We start from the raw sequence: 24,836 nt of genomic DNA, 5'->3' as shown, positions 1-24,836 counted from the left end.
ACTGCCAGCGCAGAGCCCCACGAGGGGACTAGAACTTCCCAACTGTGAGATCATGACTTGAGCTTAAACCAAGAGTCGGAGGCTTAACCCACTGAGCCACCCAGGGACCTCATAAATGATGTATTTATTGTAAATAGGTGTGACCAAGGATTTTCCCTGATGTGCAGATTTATGAGGTGTCTTGTAAGGGTATGAGAAATGGAAACTCAGTTTTAGTTGTAAAGAAAAAAACAAAACAAAACATGAAATACACACGCTCTTCCTCTCGCCCCTCCCTAAAACCTGCTCTGGACACGAAAAGAAAGCGAGACTGAACTCAACCAATCAGAAGTCAGCATTGCCGAGGCCCCTCCCCGCACATGGGTGACAGACAGCGGGCTCGGCGCCCAGCGCCACCTGGAGGTCGAGGAGTGCAAATGTGGCGCCTGCCGAGTGGGTTCTTTGCCCAGCCAGACCTGACCACGTCCCTGTGGCCCCTAGAGATGCTGGCCTCCGGTCCCCACGCCCACTCCGTCACACCCACCCCCAATCAGACTGCTAAGGGGTCGTTCAGGCAGGAACCTCTGAGGAGCTCCCGACAGTGCCGTTTATCTGATTTACTCCAGTGACATCCCACAGCTTTCCCCTACTTTGTTGCGAATTATCCCTGCTTGACCGGAAGAATGGATTTGGTGAGTGAAAGTGTCTCAGAAAAGTGATACAATAGTGGTTTTAAATGCTTCCATAGCATCTCCTTTGGGCCCCACCTCCATTAAGCAGATGGATGTGGCGAGGGAGTGGCACCCTTTCCCTGGTCCCCGCCCCCAGCTAGTGGCCCAGAGAGCCCAGGGCTGGCCCTGCACCCTGACCTCCAGGTCCCCCTCTCTGATGGGCCTTGACTGTCAGCCCTGCTCTCCCTCACCAGGTCAGGGCACAGAACTTAAATAATCCTTAATCATTTCATATTTCCTTATTCCTCATTTGAAAGGAAGTCTGAGCAATACACCTTCCAAGGACACTGAAGATTTGCTTGGCTCAAGGTGGATTTTCCCCTTGTGTCACTCAGCACAGCCCCTTGGGTGCTGCTTGCCCTCCTCTGCAGGAGAGGTTTGTTCTGGAAGGAGGGCTGCCCAACATCCGGGAAGTCCAGGTGCTCTCAGGACCCCCCTTCACTGCCCGCCCTCCCCAGATACGGGGAAGGGCAAGAGGGGACGAGTGTGGGGAAGAGGGACTTTTATTTTATTGAGTACCTGCTATGTGCCAGCGACCGTGTTAGATTTCTGGCCAGGACAGCGGCATCCTCACAAAAGCCCAAGAAGTTTGGTTTAAGAAATATATTTATCATTGGAATATCACATATTAATTTTATACAAAGAAGCATATCCCTTTAGGCTCTTCCTCTGTCACCTAGCCCTACTTTTCTTGTCTGTGGCCAAAAAGAAAAAAAAGGTGGGAGTCTATGGGTGTAGAATGGAGAGGCTAAGTTACGCCACCAAAATCACCTGAGAAGGGACGTGAGGGATTGTACTGGAGGGATTGTGAGGACTGGAAATGAGGTTCCAGGCCTTTCCCTGGTGGGCCAGGAGGAAGCTCAAGGTTTCTGAAGAAACTGGCTCTGGAAACTCCAAGATGACGTGCCCTGTCACGGGGGAGTAGACAGGGCAACTCCGGGCGCCCGGCTCACCGCTGGCTTCTGGGAAGGGATGGTCTGTGTCAGCCACCAAATCTGGGAGATCTTCTGAGCCTGGGGTCCACTGGGGTTGGTGGGGGAGCCACTTGGTCTAAGACCACCACAGTGGTGAGAGAGGACTTGCTTCTTGGGTGCCCGAGTTTGCTCTGGCAGAGCCAACAGTCACCCCAGGACTAAGACAGGCCATTCCTGCCACTCCCGGAGTGAGAGGCCTCACACCCTGGAATCCCTGGGTATCAGAGTAAAGTAGACTGTGCTGGGGGTAAACTGAGGCAGGCACAGCTGTGGAGGCGGGGGGAGGGGGATACCTGAGAAGTCCTAAAGCTTAGCTTTTCCCTCTTTGGTGCAGCCTAAGCCCTGGTCTCTATTTCTTTTCCTCGTTCCAATTTCCTCCTGGCTACTTTGTTCCCAGGAACACACGAACCCCCAGTTTGGGTCAGAAAAAGCTCCCAAGGCCCAGCTTCTCCTTCCCCTCTCCCAAGCCTCTTTTTCCCTCTCCGCTGCTCTCTTGCCTTGCTCATGGCCTCCCATATCACCACGGCTACAGGTGACATTCAGCTCCTGGGAACTCACTAATTGTGGGATAAAAGACATGGTTGGTCTCCAAGTAAAGAAATTTCAGGATGTCTGGGGATAGGCAGGTTTTCTGAATGCTCCTTGGATGCTGGGAACCTAGGACATTTGGGGGGAAGGTACTGCAGGGGCAGGGCGAGGGTGCAGCCGGCCCCGGAACGGAGCTGTGAGCCCAAAACCCCACATGTGGCATGGCAACAGGTGAGCCGGCGAGCCGGGTGCATCAGCTTGGCCATCCTCCCGTGCCCAGAGGAGCCCGGGGCCCTTGGAAACTCCACGTGGGCACCGAATGTGGCTGGGAGTCCAGGACGGTCCTGCTGGCCACTGACTTGCCAAGAGACCTCTCTGCGCCTCCGCGGCCTCATCCTTCAAACTGGGATAATGGTCTCTGGCCCGAGGGCCTTCAGGTTTGTGGTTGGGATCTAATGAGAGCCCAGACGGAAAGCCCACTGTAAACATTGTGTCCCATCGAGGGAATTTTCGTTATTCCTCTCTCCCCTTCTGAGACGAGGGACAGAGAGAAGTGGGAAAGCAATTCATAAAGGCACTGTCAGCACACCTGAAACTAACATAACACTGCATGTTAATCATACATCAATTGAAAACATGAGGCTTGCGTTAAAAGTTAACAAACAAATGAAAGTACCGTCCGCTGATGTTTGTGGAGCGCTCACTGTGTGCCCGGCTCCGCCCGGGGCACTCGGCATGCCGTTAAATTCTCCCAACAAGTGCAGGAATCGGGCAGGACCGTCACCCCCCCATGTTACTCCCAAGCATGGCCAGGCCAGCACGCGCATCCATATCTGCCTGAAGTGAAGCCCCTCCCCTTTGCCCCAACACCATCCAGGGAGTTCCTGGCCTGGGGACGCACCCTCCTGGGAGTCTGACCTGGGTTCCGTGCTCTCTGCAGCTCACCGTGGGGGCCTGGGCAACGTGAACTTCTCTGGGCGTCCATCGTCTCCTTCGTTTATAAGGAGTTTGCTCTCCAAGTCCCCTGGCAGGTCCTCAGGGGGCATGTCTGTCATCCCTGCCCTCATCCTCTGTGTGGTTAGAAAAGGAATAGATGTGTAGAAGGGAGGCAGACCTGGGGTGGGGTGGGGGGGCTGAGCCCTAATGTGGACCTTGGGATTCCCGCAGCCTTTGAGCATTGCCACCTGTGGTCTGGACTCAACCTCCCGGGGGGTGGGGGCCGGGGTGGGGGGCAATGGAGGCTATTACCAAGCCCATGTTTCAGAAAGCGAGTGTCCAATAAGGAAAAAAATGACTTCCCAGGTGGAAAAGCGAGTTAGCGGCAGAGCTAGGGTTGGAAGCCAGATCTCTCAACCCCTAGGCCGGGCTGTTCTCGGCTCCCTGGGCCCAGGCCCCAGCTCGGAGCAGAGGAGGGAGAATAAGGCAAGTGGAACTTTCTGGGACCCTAAGAGAGAATCCTGGCCTTTGCCAGCATCCAGAGCCTGCCCACAGCTCTTGGCTCGTGGCCCCTTCCTCCTCCTTCAAAGCCAGCAACGGTGGGTCGAGTCCTTCTCATACCTTGTCATTCTGATGCGACTCTTCCGTCTCCTGCTTCTAAGGCCCCTGTGATTACACTGGACCCCCTCCCCTGGGATAATCCAGGTGACACCCCCACCTCTAGGTAGGCTGATTAGCAACCTCAATTCCTCTTGTCCTGTGACCTAACATTTTCACAGGTCCCGGGGATTAAGATGTGGACATCATTGGGGGCCATTATTCCGGCTATCATACGCCCCTTGTCCCAAAGGCGGCATCCCCAGATGGTCACACGTCCTGCACATCCGTCGGGTGGGCTGTGATGTGCACCTGCGGCTGTCTCCTATGCACCTCTCGGAAAAGTCCGTGTCCAGCCCCAGCCTCTTCCTTTGAGGATTTCCCCTCCATTCCATTTCTTGCCTCCTGTGTGCCCCCTGGAAGTGTGCCCAGGAGGTGCCCGCTGCTGATGAGAAGGCCCTGGTTCCCATCTTCTCAGCTCTTCCCTTTCTGTGTGTCCCTCCAACAAGTGGACCCACGGCCTCTGGGCTGGAGGAGGGACAGGGAGACAGGTCCAGATTGCTGGCCAGGCTCAGCAGGGGAAGGCGGATGCCTCTGCAGATGGGACGGGGAGACGGTCACTGCTGGTGCATCAGTCAACAGGCCGCCAGTCCAGGAGTGTGCAAAGGGCTATGGAATCAGTTCCTGCCCTCCTATCCCCTGAGGAGGGTCCTGTGCCCCCCTGGCGAAATGGAGTTGGTTTCGGTTGGCGAAATGGAGATGAGGGGCCGGGCACTGCCTGCTTGTGTGCTCTGCTCTGCTTGGGGGTGAAGGTGGGGGGTGGAGGAAGCAGACCTGAGCAGACAATTGAGCTGGAATCATCTGGGGACTGGGGTGGAGGCCGTGAGTTTGTTCATGTCCCCCGAAGTGCTGGGTCAGCTGGGAATTCGGCATCACCACTTGTCTCCCTCCGTTCTGTCCCCTACCCCTCGCACTCTCCTGACACCATCCTCTCAGGGGCCACCTGGGGCAGTCTTAGGTCAAGTGCAGACACCTTGTCTTTGCTCCCTGTAGTAGGCAGCTTCTAAAATGGTTTCCTGGTACGCACACCCTTGTGGAATCCCTTCCCCATGAGTGTGGGCTGGTCCTGGTAACTTGCTGTTTACAAAGACAATGGGATGAAACTTCTAAGATCCTGATACAAGAGTCTGTGTCTCCGCCCTCTCCCTTTCCTGAACACTGTCTCTCGCTCTCTCGGGCTTGTCACTCTGATGAAGGCAGCCGCCATCTTGTGAGCTGTCCTGTGGAGAGGCCCACATGGCAGGGAACTGAGGGCTGCTTTCAGCCTTCAGCCAACATGGAATACAAGGCCTCAGTCCGACAACCCCCAAGGAACTGAATCTTGTTAAGAACTCCCACATGAGTACACTCAGAAATGAATCTTTCTCCATGGAACCTGGAGATGGCTGGGGCCAGCTACCTGTGGGAGACCCTGGCCCAGATGACCCCACTGAGCCACCCACAGATTCCAGACACGCAGCAGCTGTGAGACAACGAATGTTGCTGTGTAAGCCACCAAGATTTGGGTTAATTTGTTATGTGGCGACAGATAACAGATACAGCCCTTTCTCCTTGACCCTGTCTCCCCATCATCCCTTTGTCCTTGGCCTTTGTGTACTCATCTGGTTCTCCCCTGGCCTTCCTGAGCCTCCTTCTCTCTCCTTTGCCATCATCGCTTCCGCCCCCAGGTGGAGGTCCACTCCGGTGTCTCTGGTCTCCGCACTCCTTAGGGAGAGCCCACCTATTTCCAGCTCCAGCAATGTGTAAGTACCGCATCTATCGCGATGTTCTTCCAGTCGTCTCTCCCCTTCCAGCAGCTCATCTGCATTCAGCTCCATTTCTCCTCTGGCCCCTGAATATATATTTTATCTGGATGTTACTATAACAACCCAAACCAGTGAATATGTCCCTTCTCGTCATCTCTGTTTCCAGTCAGCAGTAGATGTTCCTTCTGGAAGGCAGCTGATAGCTGGCCCAGACCCCCTGCCAGTCTCCTCGCCTCTGAGCTGCCTCACTCCAAAGCAGACACACCTTCCTTAAACACGAACCTCAAGATGTCAGATTATTGATCACTCTCGCGTCTCCATATTCGTTCCCATTGAACTTGCCTGATGTTTCCCACCAATGTCCCCCCACGACTCCAGCAGCCAGGCCAGGGTCTGCAGGCTGGTTCTACCATATTCCGCCTGTGTGCAGATTGGTTCTCCTCCCTGGCCTCAGGTTTCTAACCTGAACCTAAAAACTGGACAGGCCCCAGATAACCTTCAACAGGTGAATGGTTAAACTGTGACACATCTGTACCATGGAATTCTACCCAGAAAAAAAAGAAAAAAAACAAAAGAGCTATTGACACATGCAACAACCTGGATGAATCTCCAGAGACTTATGTTGGGTGAAAAAAGCCAATCCTAAAAGGCATGACTCCATTTATATAACATCATCGAAACGAGAAAACTAGAGAAATGGAGAATGGATTCGTATTGTCCAGGGTTGGGGAGAGGCACAGGGGAGGTGGGTGTGGCTGTGAGGAAGCCAACGTGAGGGGATGGAAATGTTGTGCCCACTGACCATGTCAGTGTCAATATCCTGATTGTGAATCGGACACTTGAGTGTTGAGAGAAGTTTTCGGGGGGGAATCGGGCAAAGAGTATGAAGGATTTCTCTGTAGTAGTTCTTACAACTGCATGTGAATCTAGAATTATCTCCAGAAAGGGGCAGCTGGCTGCTTAGTAGGTAGAGGGTGCGACTTTGAATATCAGGGTTGTGAGTTCCAGCCCCACATTGGGCACATCTATCTATCTATCTATCTATCTATCTATCTATCTATCTTCAGGGAACCTGGGTGGCTTAGTCAATTAAGGATCTGACTTTGCCTCGCAGTTCATGAGTTCGAGCCCTGCTTTGGGTTCTATCCCATCAACACAGAGCCCGCTTTGGATCCTCTGTTCCACCCCCACCAAGCCCCTCCCCTGCTCGAATTCTCTCTCTCTCTCTCAAAAAAAAAATAAACATTAAAAAAAAAATCTCCAAAAAGTTTAATTAAAAAAAGATACCCTTTTATTGAGTTGCATGGAACTCATCTTAAAACCTGGAAGGTACGTTACTAATGAAATGAAATGAATGAAAAAAACATTTTACTCACGAAAACATCTGTACCGGCAAAGTACTGACACAAACACAGGTTTCCAGTCTTTTATCTTGACATTGAATTACACGCCCCACAGAGAGCCAGGTGGGCTGTGGGGTGGCTCAGCCGCTCCCCGGAGCCCAGGAGACCCTATTCAGCAGGTAGTTCCTTTCTTTCCCCTTCCCTCTGGAGGAGCAGCGAAAGGGGGAAATGACTTGGGTGAGGGGAGGCTGCAGGAGAGGCAGGAAAGTTCTGTAAGGCAGGGTCACCCAGTCTGAGGGTGCAGGCCAGCAGCAGAGGGAGAGGGATTGAGGGGGAGTGGCCCCAGGCATCATGTTCTTAACCTCCACATACCTCCCCAGATATTGCCCTCTCGTCCCTGATGCCCTCACCTACCTAATCCCAACTGGCCTTCAGCTTGGCTTGTGTCTCAAAGGGATGACCTCTGATTTATGGAGAGGTAACACACACACACACACACACACACAGACACACACACGAAGAAAGAGACCCACAGCCTGAAAGAAAAATGGCCAAAAATAAACTGATAGTTCTTAAATGCAAAGGGCCCTTAAACATATGAAAAGACGATCGACCTCCTCAAAATGAGAGACATAAAAGGCACAATGTGTGGTGAGACCACTGCTCACCCACCAGGGGGATGGCATTCTCAACTGGCAACATGCTTTCTCATACATGGTCATGGCGGGAAGGCAAAATGCTACAACCCCTGGGGGTGATTTTTGTAAACTTTTTGTCAATCAAACTGGGGCTCCTGGCTGGCTCAGACGGTAGAGCATGCGACTCTTGATCTCGGGGTCGTAAGTTTGAGCCCCACATTGGGTGGAAAGATTTAAAAATAAAATCTTTTCTAAAAATGCATTAAAAATAAATAAGAAGAACATCTTAAACTTACAGAAAAGATGCAAACACAGTAAAAAAACTTAATTTTTTCTAAACTTTTCATGAATGTGTCAACACATTGCCCAATAGCCTCCAAAAAACTGTAGTATATATTTCTTTCAAATAAGGACATTCTCTTTCACAATTAACTACAGCATAAACCTCAAAATCAGGGACGTAACATTGACCCATTACTACCAGCTATCCTTAGACCCCATTCAACTTTCTCTTATTGTTCCAATAATGTCCTTTATAGCAAAAAGATTCCATCCCAAATGCACACACACACTTGTCATGTCTTTAGTTTCCTTTGATCTGGAACAACTCAATCTTTCATTGACTTTCGTGACCTTGATATTCTGGAAAAACACAAGTCAGTTATTTTGTAGAATATCCTTGTTTTGGATTTGCTAGGGTCTGATGGCTGTGTCCTCTCAAAAGCCATACATTGAAACCTACCCCCCAAGGTGATGGAATTAGAAGGCGGTGCCCTCATGACTGGGATTAGTACCCATGTAAAAGAGCCCCCAGAGTGCTAGCTTGTCCCTTCCACCATGTGCGGACCCAGAGAAAAGATGGCTGTTTAAGCACCAGGAAGCCCTCACCAAACATTGAATCTGCTGGTGTGACAATCTTGGATTTTTCAGACCCCAGAGCTGTAAGAAGTGAATGTTTGCTGTTTATCGGCCACCCAACCCATGGTACTTTGTCACCGCAGCCCAATGGATTAAGATAAGGTTTGTCTGATGTTTCCTCAAGATTAAATTCAGGTGATGCATCTTGGGTTGGAATATCAAGAGAAATGGTGCCCTGTTGTTCTCACTGCATCCTGTTAGGTGGGATACCATTTCAGCTTGGCTCATTACTGATGATGTTAACTTTAATCACTTGATTCAAGGGATGCGTTTCAAGTTTTTCCATTGTAAAGTCACTCTTTTTCCCTTTGTAATTAGGCAGTATTTTGTTGGGAAGTACTTTGAGACTATGTAAATATCCCCTTCCTCATTAAACTTGCAGTGTATTCATTTATTTCTAGCAGTGTGGACTCATAGATTCCTATTTTATTCGGTGTTGCTATCATTGATTCTGACGCTCAAATTTTCCCACATCTTGCCAGCGGGAGTCCCTCCCCTGTATCCCATGATTCTGTGAGCACTCCCTTCCTTTTTTTTTTTTTTTTTTTTTTTTTTTTTGCGCTTCCTTACTTTTAAGTGTGATGTGTTCTGGCCTCATCTCGCTCCTTGCTCGACCCATCTCGGGAATCTGCCATTTCTCCAAAAAAATTCAGTTCCTTTTAGTAAAGAATGGTATTTAGAAACTAAGATCTGGGCACGAGGTGTGCTCATTGCTATGGAGGTTTTATTACTTGTAGGTGCTCTCAGTGAACAGAAAAATGGAAAATATAGGTAGATACACATACACACATGTGTATATATATATATATATGTATATATGCATACATTTTACATCCATATTTATTTCTAGATCTGTCAACACACAGTGTGAGGCTCATGCTGGGGTGAGAGGTAGAGGCTGAGGAGTCTCCTGGGGGAAGGGGCTGAGCCAGCATCTCGAAAGGGGGGGAGGTTTATGACAGTTGCTGTGGGAAATCCAATAAGAGGATAGAAGACCTGAATAAAAGGACCGTGTATTGGCACACACAAAACCACACTGAATGAATTTGTGTCTTTCTGATTTTCTCTGTGAGTGAGAAGGATGACATTTTAAGGGTTACAAAGCATTTTCCTAGCCGCTCTTTGTATTCGTGCTTACGACTCCTGTGGGGGGCTAGCAAAGTGGTCCACCCAGTGCTTTGGGTCTTTGGGAGGGGTGGCTAGTGGCTGGTCCATGGAATGCCCAGAAAATGAGCTGACTGGCCACTGGCTGAGGCCTTACGGAAGTGATCTCAAATTCCCAGAGCCAGGGATTGCTCAAGGTCTGAAGGAATCCCCGGGAAGCCATGATCGCGCCAAGAGGAAAGCTGGCCCTCCCCCAAAGAGACTTCCTCCCTGTAGGCCCTCCGGCCCAGCCATGGAGGACCATGAACCAGGGAGATTCTCCCAGGACCCGCACCTGGATCCACTGTGGAGAAGTGGGTGTGGTGGAGGCCACGGTCTGGCAACCCCTGAAGGCTCTTTCCCTTCTGCTCTTGCAAAGTCAGTCCTTACTGGGGATAATCTGTTTTCTGTCCGCCATCATAATTTCGGTGTTTTGGGTGGTTAAATTTGTAATTTAGCCACCGTTACAGAAAAGGAGCCACATCCAAACCTCATTGAGAGAAATGCACATTACTCAGAGATCCCGATTTTAGAGCTGGTCATGACTTGGACTATCTTCTTTTGGGAAGGAGATCAAGTGCATTTTTAGTTGTAGATGGCGTGGGTTCTTCATTTTAGGAGGAACATTTTAAAAATGTCTTTTTTATTGAGGTGAGATTCACATACCATCAATCATTTAAAAATGCACAATTCAGTGGCACGTTGATGTTGTATCATGTATATATGTATATACAACATGCGACGTTGTACAACCACCGCCTCAATCAGGTAGGCAGAGCATTTGGAAAGTGCTTACACGGGGAAAGAAGGATGCGTAACGTGTTTGTCCGGCCCCCTTCCTTTGGGGGAACAGCTCTGCTCCTACTCCACGGGGTGCTGGCTGGATCCCCAGCCACCGCCTGTCCTCACCTAGGGGGGTGGGCATGTGATTCATGCTATCCTACTGGCTGTAGAGCCGGGTTCGGGGGGGGGGCTTGTGACCAAAGCCGGAACAACCGGAGTAACCCTTGGAACTTGTCTGCTAGGCACGGCACCTTTAGTGAGGGTGGCGAAGAAAACCAAAATGGGACAATTATGTGTCTCAGACCTTGAGGCTCGAGGTGGGGGAGGGGTCGTTGCTAAAGGACGGGGAGCTTTATGTCCTGGAAGCATTCGGGGGCTTCCTAAGGGAAAACGATGTTCTTCCACTGGGATTCTAAGCTGGGAGGATGTATACCTGAGGCTGTTGGCTGCCATCTTGGCGTCTGTTTCGAGGAGGAGAGGAAGTGCCAAGGCAGTGGGGGAGCAGACAAGAGTGATGGAGACAGTGAGGCCTGGAGTTAACATTCGAGACCCTGGATTTACCTAGTCCTGAATCTCCAACCCTGGGCTTCCCAACCGTCTAAACTCTAAACTACTGAATCCCTTTGTTTGTTTAAACCAGTTTAGGCTGGGATTCTGTCCCGTGTGACTTGAGAGTCTTGACTAATATAACAACCCACATGGAAGGTAGGTGGAAGTGTCACCATTTGCTATAGATGAAGAACCTACGTGGATAGCGGTCCATGATGCAGCTCTCCTGGTGGGTGTGACAAGCGGTGAGTATTAAGATGGCCCGAGTGATGAGTCACTGTGGGGTTGAAACCACCGAGCGGGATGGAAGGTGAGCCGGGTCTGGACATTAGGACGAGGTGCTGCAAAGGCAGGTGGAATGGTTTCAGCAGCCAACTGACGTGGAGGACATAAGGTCTACCGGGGTGCGGGGCCCAGGGTAGACTCTCATCTGAGTCAGACGTGTGGGAACCGAGTCTCACCCTCTAGAATCCCTGGGTGGAAGATGTTAGAGGAACATGTTGTCAGTGAAGGAGTTGGAAGGGCCCCTGCGGTAGTCATTGGTGCTGGTTGCTAAATACGTCTGATTCTCGCTGCTTTAAGGTCTGTGGTAGTGATTACTTCCTGGATCCTGAGAGCTGAATGGAGCCGTATGACTGGTTCCAGCCAATGAGTGACAAATGGCTCTTGTCAGTGTGATACTCTCCAGTGCTCTCCTTGAGATGGTGACTCTTCCGTCAGCCAGGGTCCCAGAATATTCCACGGACTCTACCCTTCTGCAGACTTGCCACAGACACGTAACAGGAACGAGAAAAGAAACTTACGTGATTTTTTTTTTAAGTAATAGATCTAATAGATTTAATTTATAGTTGTACCATGCTCAACTTTTGTATTGTGATAAAATATGGATAACATAAAATTGCCATTTGAACGATCTTTAAGTGCACAGTTCAGAGGCATTAAGTACATTCACATATTGTGCCACCATCACCCCCCTCCGTCTCCGGGACTCTCCCCATCTTCCCAACTGAAGCTCTGGACCCACGAACACTAACTCCCCACTCCTCCTCACCCAGCCACCCCGCCCCGCAGCCCCAACTTCCTGGCAACTACCATTCTGCTTTGTCTCTGTGACTTTCACCACTCTATGTGCCTCACGTAAGTAGAATCGCACAATTTTTTGTCCTTTGGTGTCTGACTTATTTCACTTAGCATAATGTCTTCGTGGCTTATCCATGTTGAACAGGTGTCAGAATTTCCTTCCTTCTTAAGGCTGCCTAATATTCCACTGTATGTAGGTGGTACATTTACTTATCTATTCGTGAACATCTTCACCTTTGGGCTATTGTAAACAAGGCTGCTATGAACGCTGGTGTACAAATGTCTAGAAGAGTCTCTTTCACAGAAGGGGAATTGCTGGGTCATATGGTAATTCTAGGTTTAATTCGTGTGAGGAACCATCACGCTGCTTTCCATAGAACTTTTGTGATTTTAAATCACCAAAAACTTGGGGTTGTTTGTTATCGCAGGATAACCTAGCATATCCTGACTGACACTGCCCCTCGCCCCAGATAATCTGGGATCAACCAGGGTTCTGCAGGCCACAATGGAACAGACAGAAGTGAGGGGGTATAGGAGCCCAAAGGCTAACTCTATCTGAGCCAGACCCAGTGTGACATGGGGTGAGGACCAGTAGGGTTTGCCACAACTGATATGCCTCTTCTTGGGACCACCTGGAGGGTCCTTCTCATGCCGAAGACATCAGGGCCACACTCTGGAACCAACCCTGTAGCCACATGGTTGCTTCTCACTGGAACAAACCCCTTCTAACATAGCTAGGGCCTCTTGACCCCAGCAACACAGATGTCCAAGGTCATGCACATCATGGGCTCCCAATGATTCCATCATAAATAGTTCTAATCAGCAGAAACTTATATTTACCCTTCTTGATCCTGAGAATTTCAGCTTGTTAAGAGTAACTATAATGTGTTAAAAGTATGGTGTGGTGATCTCAGAGTCAAATGAACCAGGCTTTGAATCCTGATTCTGCGGCTTCCCGACTGCATGGCTTTGACTAAGCCTCAGTTTCTTCATTCGTAGAGTGAGGATAATAGAAACTACCACACAGAGTTGGCAAGGGCTAAGGGAAATGTGCCAAGTCTGGTGCCTGGTGTACAGGACACGCTCAGTAAACAGTCGCTATTTGGGGGCACTATTCTGTAAGCCTTTGAGGAGGGGAGAGGTATGGTGCCATCTTTCTAAACACGGTTTTCCCCTTCGCCAAGCTTTAGACTATTTGTGGATGCCTGCCTTGACGTGGAAAGCAAAGTGGCAAGGAGCTTGCAATGTGCACCTTCATTCAACCGATGTTTGTTGAGAACCTACTGGGTGCCAAGTGCTGGGCTACATATGTGGTTCCTATCCTCATGGAAGAAACAGTACAAGTTTCTAGAACTGGCCAGGTGGAGTCCATGCATACAGGGCCTGCCATCAGTGGCATGGGGGCGGGGGGACACTTGAGTGAGGCCAGGACAACTGTGTGGAGAGTGGCCTCTGACCTTGAGGCTGGGGAGTGGGGGAAGTGTACAGGATCTGGAAGCATTACAGAGCTTCCAGAAGGAAAACCTCTTGGATGAAAGTTCAGCTCTGTGTCTCAAAGAGTGAGGTAACTGTTCCTGTGCCCTCCGCGGGGTGAAGCTGGTGGGGGAGAAGGGAAAAGTAGGACTGGTTTCAGCAGCGAGGGCCTGAGTGCCCATTTTCAGTAGCCCCCACCCACAAGTGGGAGGGTGGGCGCCTCGGGAAGGGAGCACTCCATGTCCCGGGTGAGGGAACTCAGGGCACTGCCATGTAGCTGAAGTGCTAGGTGGAATGGGGGTGCACAGTGGAAGGGGCTGATGGAGGTACACGCAGAAGTGGAGAGCCAGTCTGGGGGGATTGGGGGCCCAGCACCAAGCCTTAGAGGTAGCGATGAACAGAGGGTGGCTGTGCTGATGGAAGTAGACGGAGATGCCCCAAGTCAGAAACCTGGAGCGGGAGAACTCTCTGGGAAATGAGAACAACCCCCGCAGGGAAGGGGTGAGTAAGCGTGAGGGTGGAGTGTAGGTGTGCACAGAATCTTAGAGCTGGAAGGGATCTTCAATGTCATTTAGTTCAACCTCCCACCCCACGAAGTCTTTCAGTCTTCCACTGTCCAATTGAGGGCACTCAACTCTACTTGGACGCGTCAAGGTACGGGGAGCTCACTCCCTTTAAGGGGACTCATCCTATAGAGGTGCCCGAGCCTCTAGGACGGCCTGGATGGACCTGGCGCCCCGACCTTGGCCCTGTTGAGTGGGCTGGCCTCCACTCGGCGGCGGCACCTGGCGGGGGTGGCGGGTCGGGTGGGGATTGCTGTGCGGATGGGCCGGCGCTGCTGTCCCCAGCCCCAGTGCTGAGGCAGGCAGAGTGCAGTGGGCTCTGGTGGAGGTCGGGAGAACTGCAGGGTGAAGGCCGCCGGGGGCTCCACGGGCTGCTGGGGGGGAGGCACTGACACCGGCCCAGGGAGAGGAGGGGCCGCTGTCCCTGCGGCCAGTGCTGGATGCGGGGACCCAGCGCAGAGGCAGCGCCAGGTAGCGGGGCACCCCGCGGGGGGAGGGCTGCAGCAAGGCCCCCGGCGGAGTGGCTCGGAGAGCGGCGGAAGCTAGGTGCCCAGGCCCAGCGCAGGGTCGGGGCGCTGCGGGGTCTGGCCCTCCGTCTTGCAGCGTGCGGGGACTCCCGGCGGGGCCGCAGAGGCCGGGAAGTCGGGCCGAGGGCGCTAGGACCGGCCGCGCACCCAGGCCGCTACCGCCGCGGCGCCCCGGGGCCCCCCAGTCGGCGCTGCCTCCCGGGCCGGCTCCGCAGCGCCGGGGCCGGGGCCAGCGCGGCCGCGGGGGGCGAGCAGCGGGCGGAGGCCTGGGCCCGCGGGCGGCCGGAGGGAGGGAAGGAGGAAGGCGGAGAGAAGGGGTGGGAGGGGGGGGACCCGGCAGAGGAGGCGGAGAGAGGGAGCGCGACAGCGAGAGCGGAGGGAGGGAGCGAGCGAGGCAGGCGGGCCGGGAGGGAGGGAGGGCGCGCGGGCGGCGGCGGCGGCGGCGAGAGCAGAGGACGAGCCGGGACGCGGCGCCGCGGCACCAGGGCGCGCAGCCGGGCCGGCCCGACCCCACCGGCCACACGGTAATGAGCGCCGCTGCTGGCGGCCCGGGAGGCCGGCCCGGAGGCGGGCGGAGAGGAGGGGAGGCCGGGCGGGGGGCACGGCGGCGGGCAGTGCCCGGCTTGGGGCACGCTCCCGGACCCCTGCAACTCGGCGCCGGGCGCTCGCGGGGCCAGGGCTGCGGGCGGGGACGGCGGGCCGGGCTGGCCAGGGCGGCGCGGGGGATTTGAGGGTTTGTTTATGTCCCCGCGGGCTCGGCAGGCGCCCCCTCCCGTCCCGCCCGCTCCCGGCGCGGAGCCCCCTCCCCGCCCCCGCCCGGCTCCGGGCTCAAGTTCAAGTCTATACAATGCCGCGGGGGGCCCCCTCCACCGCCGGCCTCAGCCGCGGTGCCCGGTTCGGCGCTGCCGCAGGGGCCCCGGCCTGGCCGCCCCCGCCTTCCGGGCCCTGCCCCCGCCCCGGGGCCCCGCCTGGGGCCTGCGGCCGGGGCGCTGGAGGGCGCGGACCCCGACCCGGAATGATCGGCTCCCGCCGCGGCCCGCAGGGAGCGGGGGAGGGGGCGGGGGCCGGGCCCCGCGCAGGCTCCGCGGCGGCGGCAGAAAATGGCAGCCTGGCACGACCCGGCCCCCCGCCCCTCCCCCCGGCTCCCGGCCCTCCTCGGCCCGGCGGGGCGGGGGACCCGGGAGGCCCCCGGGGGCGGGCCGAGGGGTGATCCGGGGGCCGGGCCGAGGAGCGCTGCGCTGCGATCCTCCTCCGGCCACCTGTGGCTGGGGGTGCGGGGTGCCAGCGGATCTGGGAGGGGCGGCGGGGGTGGGGAGAGTGCCACTCGGGGGGCACACCTCCCCGCGGAGGGCCAGGCGGCGCGCGGGGGGGACGTCGTGCCTGGCTCCTCCCTGCCCCCGCCGCGGGCCGTGGGAGCCGGGGCGGCGGCGGCGGCGGCGGCGGCGGCGGTGGCGGCGGTGGCGGCGGCGCCGCAGTGTGGGGGCGGGGCGGGGGCGGGCGAAGATCCCGGGCCCGGGCCGCTGGGGCCGGAAAACGCGGGGATGGGAGCTGCGGGCCGGGGCCGGGAGCGGCGCGGGTGGGGGCGCCCAGGGTCGCCCCCTGCAGCAGCACCCCCAGTCGCACACACTCACACGCACGCGGGCACACTCACGCACACGCACCCCCGCTGGGCCGGTGCAGACGTGTCCTTGAAAGCTTCGCATCTGCACAGTGAAGGACGAGGCCTCGCAGAGGCTGCCGAGCGGGGTCTTCGGCCCCGCGCCCCGGGAGACCCCGAGCTTCGGAGCCGCAGGCGGCCGCGGTCCGTGTCCCGCCCTCACCCCGGCTCCCCTCCCCCAGGCCGCCCTGCCCTCCCTCCCCCTCGGCGCGGACCGAGCTGGCGTGGGTCCAGGGCCCGCCCCCGGCCTCCCCCAGCCCCCCATCGCTGGGGCCCGCGGCCCTCGGGCTGCCAAACTGCATTTCGCTTTCCTGGAACCTCCCTTCTTGGGGGCACCCACTTCCCTCACTCCCCCCTCTGTGATTTCCCACTTTTCTCTCCATCCCCAACGTCCTTCCACCTCTCTCTACTGCAAAGCCAGTTGAGTAGGTGTTGCTGCCCTGGAAGGGGGCCGGGGGGTTCGCTCAGTCTCAGCGGCTTTCTTTCCCCCCGCTCCTGAGGGGAGCCCCCTGTGGCTGCACCTTGACCCAAGATGGCGTCCAGCACCCAGCTGGGCAGCCCCGGCCTGAGGGCGGGGGGGAGGAAGGGCCGGGCCCCAGAGCCACGCCACGCGCCCCCTCCCAAACCAGCAGGGACAGGAGCCTGAGCGAGAAGCGCCCTCTGCCCTGTGACCCAGCTTGCCCCCCTCGCAGCCTTGCCCAGAGACTGCCATCAGCATCCCCGCGGGACTGTTCAGTCTTCATGTTTCACCCTGGGCTTGCCAGCGGCTGAACCGGCCTCCGGCCTCCGGCCTCCTGGGCGGGCGGGCTGCGAAGGGATCCTGGGATCAGGTGCTGCTCTGCTGTGCCTCCTCCCTTCCAGGCAGATGTGACAGCTGCAGCCAGGGAAGCTTTTCTCCTTAGGCGTTGCTGGAGTGTTAGGACTGGCCTGTGGGATTTGGGGAGCCCAGCTGTCAGGCGGAGGGACCCTCTTTGGGCTGTCTTCTCTGCTGGCAGGGGCTATCTTCTGGTGGTTGAGTAAACCCCCGGGGTTTGGAGACTCGGGTTGTCAGGAGGGAGTCCCTGCTAGGTTTCTGGGGTAAGGTGGTCCTGCTCTGCCTCCGTGTCCCGTTGAGCCCCCGGTTGAGCTGTTTGACAGGCAACTGTGTGAAAGTGTGAGTCTGCGTGTGTGTGTGCATGTGAGTGCATGCGCTGCACCCAGGCAGGGGCCCACAAACTTGTGCGGCGAGTCTGGCACCTGCCCGACTGCCTCCCTTCCCGGGCCCCACTTCTTTGGGCCCTGGCTCCCTCTCTGCACTCTTGTCCAGCTGCTTGGTGCTGGTCTTCAGCTACTCCTCAAAGCTCAGGCTGACCGAGGCTCTCCTCGTTTTCCATCCCTGGCGTGGGGTCTGCAATGAGAGGTCGGCCTTAGGAAGGTGAATTCCTAATTCCTTCTAGATTCCCTGAGTGCCGGGTGCACAGTGCAAGGACTGCCCACCCCCACCCCCCCAACCCCAGCACTGGAGAAGACGACCGGACTGTGGCCATCTGTCAGGGTGTCTGCGGACAGGATTCCTCTGTGGGGTGGGGGTTGGACTGGAGCTTGGAGGTCCATTCCAACTTTGAAATTCTATGGCTCTGATTCTAGTGGTGGAATTTCAGACCCAGGAATGGGGGCGGGGTGGTCTGTTTTCACCACATGGCGGTAATCCGGAAAGGCTTCCAAGGAGAGGAGGTCTGAGAGAGCAAGGCCTCCTGGGGGATGGGCCTTTGAAAGGAGAAGGTGGTGTGAGGGGTGGGGGCCTTGCAGGGAGACAGGTTTGTCACAGGTGACTCCACAGAGGCTGTAAAAATGCAGCCTCCAGTTAAACCTTCACACGTGTGTGATTTACGTGTAAATCTGTGTGTGTACATAATTTCTGAGGGTTTTGTTTTGCTCTGAGTCCAATTCACAGTATGCCGACTCCCTTGTGGGTATTTTCCTATCACAGTCACACACATCACTGCTGACGGTCCTCTGAAAAAGGCCACAAGGGAGACAGGACTTACAAAATACTTGCCCAGGGTGACCTGGCCCCTGGGGAACTTACACTGTCCCCCGCTCCAGCTCTCCGGGGCTGCTGCTCTGGGTGACCGTCTCTCCTGTAAGCCTGTAGTCTCCACAGGACAAGGACCTTGACTCGGCTGCCTCTGGGTCCCCCATCAGACGTTTAGTGGGGCCTCCATGGGTGTCTGCTGAATGGCGGGGGAGTTTGCTACACATCTGTGTTTTTGGTTCCTGTCCTCTCCCTAGCTGTGGCCAGGCAAGGCTGCGTTTGTTGGAAGCACAGAAGAGCTTCCTCAGATCAGTCTCACTGGCTCCTGAACGAACGAACGGGTCAGTTAAGAATAGACCACCCACTCCCCATCCTTGGGCCTGAAATGTTACCATTAGAATACGAGCCTTACAATTTAGGGTTGAAAAAGAACTTGAAGCTCTGAGAACACTTAGAGCTGGGTTGGGGGCTGTCTGCGTGTGGGGCCTGGCTGGGCTTGGAAGTGCTACCCGGAGCCTGAGGCCAGAAGAGCCAATAATGGCCTGTCACGTGCTCCTGCTCCTTTCCTTCGTCACTTCCTGCTGCCTGTACGGGCCTGGGGACCCTGACTCGGGTGCCCGGCGCCCTTGGGGATTGTTTCCACTTCCATTTTGGTATCTAACGGTGGAGTCAGTCAGGAGTCTGCCTCCACCTGCCCTTTGAGGCTGGACATCTCTATGGGCCTGCGCTTGGCCGCTCCTGGGGGCTTTCATGATAAACTAAGGTGCCAGATTCCGTTCCCTGCAAATCTTGAGGGCTTGTTTTTAGTCCTTTCTCTCCTTGACTGTTTTTCCCTAAAACAAAACAAAACAAAATAACAAATCTGAGGCTCATGAAGTGTCACAGATGTGTGTGTGTGTGTGTGTGTGTGTGTGTGTGTGTGTGTGTGTGTGTGTTGAAGCCTGCCTCCACTTGGCTGAGTGTTCTGGGCAAGACAGGGTGTGGTGCACGTGTGTCTGTGTGTACTTCTGTGTACACGGTGTGCAGCCGCGTGGGGAGGGATATGACTTGCTTAGACATGAGCCTGTTTCGAGGCAGCCGAAGTGAGGCCCCCCCGGAGACAGCCGCTTCCCTGCTGTGAGATCTGGGGCAGCTAACTTAATTTCTCTGGGCCTCAGTTTCCTCACCTGTAACGCGGCAATGAGACGGGGCTCTCGTCAGGGTGGTGGTGAGGATTCCAGGAGAGAGTGCACTGCCTTAGCAGAGAGCCAGGGCTCAGTGTTAGGCAGCTGTGACTGTCTTCATCACGTGGGCAGCTTGGGTTGGACCGGCGCTGCAAAGCGCTCTGGGAAGTCTTGTCCACCCTCCTCTTTTGCCTCTTTTGCAAAATCTTGGACAAAGGAGGAACGTGCTGATTCTGATTGGATAATCTTCAGAGGTGGAGGCCCCTCTGTGCCACTTAGCTGTCTGTTCCTGAGTGTAATGGATCCCATTGTCAACAGGTTGTCTTTGTACCCACCTTCGATCCCTCACGCTGAAGTTCCAGGCTTTATTCTCAGCCTGTCTTCAGTGGCCCATGTGTGTTTGCTGAGCATTTCCCGTGGGCAAGGCCCTGGGCTAGGATTTGAGGAGACACAGAGTGAGTTTACGATGAGCCCAACTAATTAATGACCACAGACCGAGGTCACGGGAGAGGGAGAAATAAAGTGCTCAAAGGACGGTGAAGTCACAACCATCTGAGGTCGTCCGGGAAGGCTTCCTGGGGGTGGCGCCTGAGAGGGGCCTCAAAGCACTGAGGTGGGGTTTCCAGGCTGAGGGGAGGAAGCCAGGCTGCTGGAGGGGGGGGGCGGTGGTTGGGGTGGCTGGAGTGTAGAAGAGCCGCTGGGATGTGGGATGGGCCTTGGCTGTGCTGGGAGCCAGGCGGAGACCCCATATCGATTTGAGGAGAGCGGCCCCTGTGCTCTAACGCCTGCGTGGCCTGTGGACAATGGCTTTGAACTACCCTGCTTGTGGTGGCTTTGCAAGGTGGGGTGGGGAGAAGACAGGGACGGAAGGGAGAGCAGGGAAGGGGCCAGCTGATTTCATTTGGTATAGGCTCTTGATGATTTCTTTATATTCCAGAGACTAGCACTTAAGAGCTCAGACTTGGAGGGAAACAGCATATTTAAATCACACTAACCCCAGGGGGGCTGCGGCCATTAAGGGAAACACCAGTTGGGGTAAGGATTACATGCCAGTGACAGCAACCATGGTATGAATGGGGAGGAGGTGGGGGTCCCTTGCTTGGCCTCCCATAGCTTCCCCTAACCCAAGCTGAGGTGCCCTAGCATCCAGAACATTCCTGCAAGGGGCTGTGAGTAGGAAGGGGATGGGGGCAGGAGAGGCTGACTCTGCCCTTCCCTCCAGTCTCCCTCCCCCACACGCAGCAGAACTGAGAGCCCAAAGCCCCCAGCTGGGGGTGAGGGTGGGCGTGAGTGGGATATGACCGAGGTGTGGCTGCAGGTGCCTGGCAGCCCCCAGCAAGGACAGCCAGTGCTCAGGGCCCTCCAGGCCACATCTCCCTTGCTGATCACATCAAGCCAGGCCTGTCTGGAGGACAGCGACAGGGGGAGGAGGTGCAGACGTCTGGGGCTTTCCTAACTGAATCCCAGTAGGGAGTGGAATTTTTTTCAACCATAGCTCAGCATTGTCCACTCCCATCCTGCTGTGGTCCCCTCTGACCCCTAAGGCTTCCCAGCCTTATTTACTTCTATAACCAGTTTCCTATTTTCTCTTTCCTGCGGTCATGGCCCTGCTCACTGTCATCCCTATTGATCTTTCCTCTCTGTTTCCGTTTCAAATGTCAAGGTCATTTTTATTCTGAGCCAGTTGTTAGCTGCCCTGTCTGGGTGCACCGAGGGGACGGAGGACCGTCTCTCTCAGCTAGTAAGCGGAAGGTCGGAACTTGGGTGTCCTGACTCCCAGTCTAGTACTCTGCCTGCTGGGCTGTGTGGATGGATCTGGGCTTTGGTGCAGATGTTCCGGACCTAACAGATCTTCTAGATCCCTGTGTTTCAGTGGTGCTTACTTGAACAGGTGAAAGATGCTCAGAGGGGACATTATGGGACAATGGGGTCAGATCTGTGGTTTACTGAGCCCTGGACTGGACGTGGGCCATGTGACTGTTTGGGAATGCTGGGGCTTGGGGCTCTGGAAGTGTGCCCCCCCTCAGAGGTTCCCCAGAGGACCCTGAGAGGGGCCGGGGAGGACACCCAGGCCTGTGCCTGGCGGGTGAGATCCTCTAACACTCCAGCAACAGTACCTGTTGGGCAGGGACTTCTTGAGGGAACGGTCCTGTGTGATTAATTTTAGAAATCCTGGAAAGGTAAATACATCTGTGGATAAAGGGGAATCTAAATAGACCTAAGTCTTTGAAATGAGGTCGTAGCATGTCTACTCTGATGTGTTAAATGTCCATGATACGGTGCTGGGTTACCCGCAAAAGCAGGGCGCAGAGTGTGATCTTGTTTTTGTAAAATCCTTTAAAAGAAATACAAATATACGTGGACAGAAAAAGTTGCTCTGGAAGGACACACAGCAGACCTGTCAACAGAGACTTTGCCTTTTTTACTTTATATGCTTTATACGTTTTTTGTAATCTTTGGAAAAATGTAAACACACGTGTGTTGCTTTCTTAATGACAACAACAAAAATAAATAAAAGCACACTTTTGAAAGCTTCTGGAAGAATATGAAAAAAATTGAGTCGTGCCAGGGCTGGAAGAATGGCTTTTTTTTTTTTTTTTTTTTTTTTGGTAATGGATAAGATACGGGCTTGGAGACTGACAGCAAAGGGTAGAGCCACTCAGGTACCTGTCTTTTCCGGAAAGGTTGCAGGAAGAAATATTGCAGACACTCTAGACCGAGTTAGTTTTCTAGGGCGGTGACTAGAACTCTCAGTTCACCCAGGATGGCACACAAGTCATCGAAGATCTTCACAGAAGGCTTCGATCTGGTGGCTCTTGTGGCCCAAATGGTCCTCTGGGAACCGGAGGTATAGCCAGGCCCTGGTCCCAGTACGGAGCTCAGGGGATCCAGCCCTGGCATAGCATGGACAGCGTGGGGAGCCGCACTCAGGGAGGACAAAATAGGGCTTCAGGAGACCCCCCAAGAGGGATGGAGGGGGTTCTGGAGAACTCATCCAGCATGTGCCCAGCTCTGTGATCTGGAGGCCCATGAGTGGGTGGCAGTGACCCCGGTGATGGGGTGGAGAGGTGAGGAACGGCAGGTACAAATTCCTCGGCCTGTTGCTTGGCAACAGCACCCACCTTCCCCTTCCACAGCCCCCTCCTCCGGCCCTACCCCCGCACCCATGGGTGCCCTCTTGGAGTTTGCTTTCCACTCTGAGGCTGCCCCTGTTTAACGTGACTTGGGAAAGCGTATTCGGCCTTGTTTGTCTCTGCCCCCCCCCCCCCCCCCGGATTAAGGCAGGAAGATAAATAGGGTAACGAGTACTCCAAGCAGGTACGGAATGTGTCCCTCTGCCGCACCCCCCGCCCCTCGGCCCCAGGCTGGTAGGGGGACCGATGGGCCGGGCAAAGCAGAGCCCTGGCAGGCAGGGGGCGGGCACACCTTGAGCATCTCAGCCCCGCTACCACTCACTCACCTCGGGCCCTAATGTCTCTGTGCCGCGGGCCCTGCATCTGTGAGACGCAGGGAGAATAGCCTGCCCACCTTCCCGGGGTTGCCCGCGTCGAATGAGATATTGTATGAAAACCAGCTGGCGCTGTCCCCGACACGCCGTAGGTGGTGAGGAGATGTGTGTTCCTTTGTTTTAAGTGGGGTCATGGCAGGGCTGCATGAGGGTGACGGTGGGCACCGGGTGAGATGACCCCCGTGAAGGCCTTGTTGCTCTGTACGACCCTACAGATGTCTGTCGTTCTCGCTGTCGGGGTTTCAGGGCCTCCTGTGGGAAGCCAGGATTCAGCTGGGTGGTTGATCTGTGAGCCCTCTGGCCCTGGCCGCCTGATCTCTGGGCCTTTCATCTGGATGCGCTAACTTCAGTCTTGTCGGAGTCCGTGCCCGCTGGGGACCTCGAAGGGCCCCTAAGCCCTGGGCCTCTCTCTCTCTCCCTGCCCTCTAGTGTCTTTGGGCCCAGAGCAGGCAGTGACCTCTCTGCCGGGTTCTGGCCCTGCCCCCTGGCCTGGAGGCGTGGGAGGCTCTAGACCACAGCGGGCTGGCAGCTGGGACCCAGGGCTGGTTCCTAATGGTTTCATGTCCAGCAACAATGGTGGTGCCTATTGCCATCCTCTGTCCGGGCCTGGTTCCCCCCCCCGCCCATCTGCTGGTGGCCTGAGGGCCTGCCTAGTACTGGAGGCTCAGCTGGGAAGCCCAGTGGGGCCGGGCCGTTGCTTCTGTGTTTTTTCTGTCAACACCCTCCACACAGCCTGGACTCTGAGAGAGCCGGGGTTCAGCAGAGTGAGATGCCAGGGCCCCCGCCTTGGCAGGTCTGGCAGCTCTCGAGTTTTCTGTCCAGAGGTCCTTTGCTTCAGATCCTCAAGTCATGTTCATCTATTCATTTATTAAAGACCTACTACGTGCCAGATGAGAGAGGCTGAGCCGGTCCCTGTGGGCTGAGCCCACAGTAGGTGAATCTGACCAGGATGATGATTATTATCTGGCAGGGGAGTGGAGGAGTGGAGAGAGCTCCGGATACCACAGGGGCTCAGACGTCTCATTAGAAGGGGAGAGAAAAACAAGCAAAGGCTTTTTTTTTTTTTTAATTTTTTAATTGAAATTTAGTTGACCTATAATATTAGATTAGTTTCAGGTGTACAACATAGCGATTCGACAATTACAGACATTATGAAGTGCTCATCAGGATACTGTTCTAAAGGACGTGATGCTTGAGCTGAGTGTCAAAGGGCAGGGAGCAGTCAGCCAGGGGGTCAAGGGCATTTTCGGACGTCACGGGATGTGGGGAATGGTGGGATGCGGGGTGGAGCTGGACCACGGAAGGCTGGGGTTTTATCCTCTGGCAGATGTCGGGCTTGGAGTAACATGTCCACGTTTATACCCGAGCGGGGGGGTCCAGGGGCCTCGAGGCAGAGAGACTGGACAGAAGGAGGGGGGCAGGGAGCCTAGTCAGAAGGGGAGTGGCAGTGCGGGCATGGAGGTGGGGCTAGAGGCTGGGCAGTGTCACCTGGCCAGCTGTGTGGGGGGAGGCGACAGCCACTGAGAGGGCACCGGTGGGGGGAGCCTGGGGGAGCCCTGCGGAGGCTTCCCATGGGGGACAGGACTGGAGCTGGAGGGAGGGACAGGGCCCAGCATGATGGATTAGAAGGGCCGGCACATTTTCTTCCGTAGCTGGTAGCAACTTCTGTAGGCTTTTCGGAGGGAGGTAACTGGGGGCTACTGATGTTTGAGGGCCTGAGCCGGACCTTGCTCTTCCCAGGAGCCCCTTCAGAAGATGAGCCTTAACGCCTAGGCTCTGTCCCCGGGCTCCCTGGCTGCAGGGCCCCGGGGTGAGTCCCTTCACCCTGGAAAATGGTACGCGAATTGCAGAGTTGGCATCCACCCTTCCCTTTAAGGCAGGGCTGCCGAGATAGGTGGGGATAAGCGGGGGACAGCAGTTTGGAGAA

At 55.3% G+C, this 24,836-nt stretch overlaps 1 protein-coding gene across 2 annotated transcripts in view; it reads left to right on the top strand.

Annotated features, from left to right (window-relative positions):
* Nucleotides 1–14,363: 14,363 nt before the first annotated feature.
* The window catches only part of DNMT3A (DNA methyltransferase 3 alpha), a 100,407-nt gene continuing 89,934 nt past the window's right edge, over nt 14,364–24,836 (top strand). Inside the window, exon 1 of one of the 2 annotated variants that reach the window (XM_086700142.1) lies at nt 14,364–14,511. The gene's annotated coding sequence lies outside the window, so the exon portion shown is untranslated. Of the gene's footprint in view, nt 14,512–14,956; nt 15,092–24,836 lie in introns of those variants that run through there. The other variant, XM_086700141.1, reaches the window with a different exon arrangement.

Source organism: Puma concolor, chromosome A3, assembly GCF_028749965.1.
Source record: "Puma concolor isolate L17-30 chromosome A3, mPumCon1.1.hap2, whole genome shotgun sequence".
NCBI lineage: Eukaryota > Metazoa > Chordata > Mammalia > Carnivora > Felidae > Puma > Puma concolor.
The sequence above is the reverse complement of the archived record's forward strand: the minus strand, read 5'-3'. Positions and strand labels throughout refer to the sequence as shown.